This window comes from Arachis ipaensis, chromosome B02, assembly GCF_000816755.2.
Source record: "Arachis ipaensis cultivar K30076 chromosome B02, Araip1.1, whole genome shotgun sequence".
Taxonomy (NCBI): Eukaryota; Viridiplantae; Streptophyta; class Magnoliopsida; order Fabales; family Fabaceae; genus Arachis; species Arachis ipaensis.
Genome location: NC_029786.2, coordinates 80428403 through 80431052, shown reverse-complemented (window position 1 = coordinate 80431052; position 2650 = coordinate 80428403).

Below are 2650 nucleotides of genomic sequence, written 5' to 3'. Positions count from 1 at the left end.
CAAGTCTAACCAAATACATACATAAAGTAAAAATAAATAGAATATTATCCCTTGTGTTATCTCCAGCATAGCCATCAACAACCAAAAGGGTCCAAACTACTCCACTCTCTATAGCTGGTCAGAGAATTCTGGAGCACCTCCTCTATACCCGCCTCCTTGTTATTAAAGATTCGCCTGTTTCTCTCTAGCCAAATGTTTCAAATAACGGCAAAGAAGCAAATGAACTACTTGTTGTGCTCCTCTTTTCTGTTAACGGCACCTGTTCAAATCTCAAAGTGTTCTTTCAGTGAGCCCGGAACAGACCAATGCCTCCTAAAGTCGGATAGTCATTCATACCACACCTGCCAAATAAACTCACAACTAAGGAACAAGTGGTAAATATGTTCAACCTCTTTTTTACACAATACGCATATGTTATCACCGTGGCTAATAACACCCAACCTATGCAGTCTTTCTTTAGTATTAACTCTTCCTATCAACGCAAACCAAATAAATAACTCTACTCGTAGTGGAAACAAACCTTGCCATATGGTTCTTGTGAAGTTATAGCTGGTAATATCCTCCGGGGTTGTTTCTGAATGCATCACCTGCACAAAAGAGTTAGTTGAAAAAATGCCTTCTTTGTCAAACTTTCAGACAATTCTCTCTTGCGTATCATATGCTAACTTTACAGGCCGTAAAATCTCATGCAATTGATCCACTAAATCCAACTCCCATTGATATAACTCTCGCCTCTATTGGAAGTTCCAAATCCACTCTAACCCGTCCCAAAACCCACAATCTCCTATGACAGATCCTTTTTGGTTTGAAACAGAGAAAAGCCTCGGAAAACTCATCTTTAGTGAACCACTCTGTAGCCAAACATCTTCCCAGAAGCGATTCCTCCTTCCATCACCCACCTCCATAGACAACCCAGTAATCATCTTATCTGTCGCATTACTATCCTTGAATTGCAGCTGATAAATATTCTTCCATGGACCCCCTCTACTAGGCAATGTCTGAGCAGATAATATCACATTGGGGTTCAAGTTATAACAAGAACATATAACTTTCTTCCATAATGGACACTCCTCTTTTGAAAAACGCCACCACCACTTGAACAGGAGAGTTGTGTTCCTAACCACGGCGTCACCCACTCCCAATCCACCCAACTTTTTAGGAGCCTGAACCATTTTCCACTTAACCATCGGCACACCATTTCTATCGTCCTCCTTGCTCTATAGGAATTGGCACTGCAACGAAATCAACTTTTCTGCCATTGTTTTCGGCATCTTGTACAGGCTCAAATAGTACACCGACAAGCTATTCAACACAGATTTAATAAGGACTAGCTTTCCCGCTTTATTGAGCATTTTTGCCTTCCACAAGCTAAGTTTTTCCTTGACTTTATCAATTATAGGTTTCCAAGTGCTGACCAGCCTTGGGTTCGCCCCTAAAGAGATGCCAAGATATCTAACTAGAAGGTTAGCCTCCTTACATCCGAAGTAATTGCACATGTTGTAAGTCCACTGCTGATCACAATTGATTGGGATTAGACTTGACTTGTCAAAATTAATACTTAACCTTGACATCAACTCAAAACACCTTAGCAACCTGGCATAGTTCTTGATGGTCTCCTCCTCCGGTAGAACAATATAATGTCATCCGCAAACTGAAGGTGTGACAGCTCTATGTTATCCTTGCCAACCAGCAGGGGTGAAATACGTCTGTTTCTGACTACCTCCCCTAGCATCCTATGTAGAACATCAATAACAAGAACAAACAGAAATGGGGACAGTGGGTCACCTTGTCTCAAACCCCTCTCCATCTTAAAAGGTTTAGATGGTGAGCCATTTATCAGTATCGTTATAGATGCAGTGCCAACACACTCCTTCACCCATTTTTTCCACCTCCAACCAAAGTCCATCTTCTGTAGTACAATATCCACAAAGCTCTATTTTACCCGATCATAAGCCTTCTGAAAATCTAATTTAATGATAGCTGCTTTCTTCTTTCTCATCTTTAACCATTGCACTATTTTGCAAGCAATAAGTGCCCCATCATGTATTTTCCAACCTTCATGAATGCGCTCTGGGTCTCCCCTACTAGACCTGGCATCACTGATCTCAATATTATGACCATCACTTTAGAGATCACTTTATATACGCAGCCTAACATGCTAATCAGCCTGAGGTCCTTGATCTCCTTAGCTCTAGTGAACTTAGGTGCTAGGGCCACCCACGTAATATTGGAATCTGAAGGCAATCTTGATGACCGAAAGAACTCCAAAACAGCTCCTGTGAACTCCGTACCAATCTCATCCCAGCACTTTTTAATGAAATTCATGTTATACCCATCACTTTCTAGAGCCTTTGATGATCCACAATCCCAAACCACCTCTCTAACCTCTTCTATTGTCGGCATCCTCTCCAAAGCTACACAATCTTCTTCATCAATCCTATTTACCAGTCCATCCCTAAACCCCATAACCAGTGACCTCTCCTGATGATACAAATCCTTGTAAAACTCTCTGATAGCAATCTTGATTTGAGCTTGATTTCTTATCAACCTTCCATTAATTACCAAAGTGTCAATACTATTGTTCCTTCTTCTTGCTGATGCCAAGCTATGGAAGTACCTAGTATTTTTATCCATATCCTTTGCATGCCTA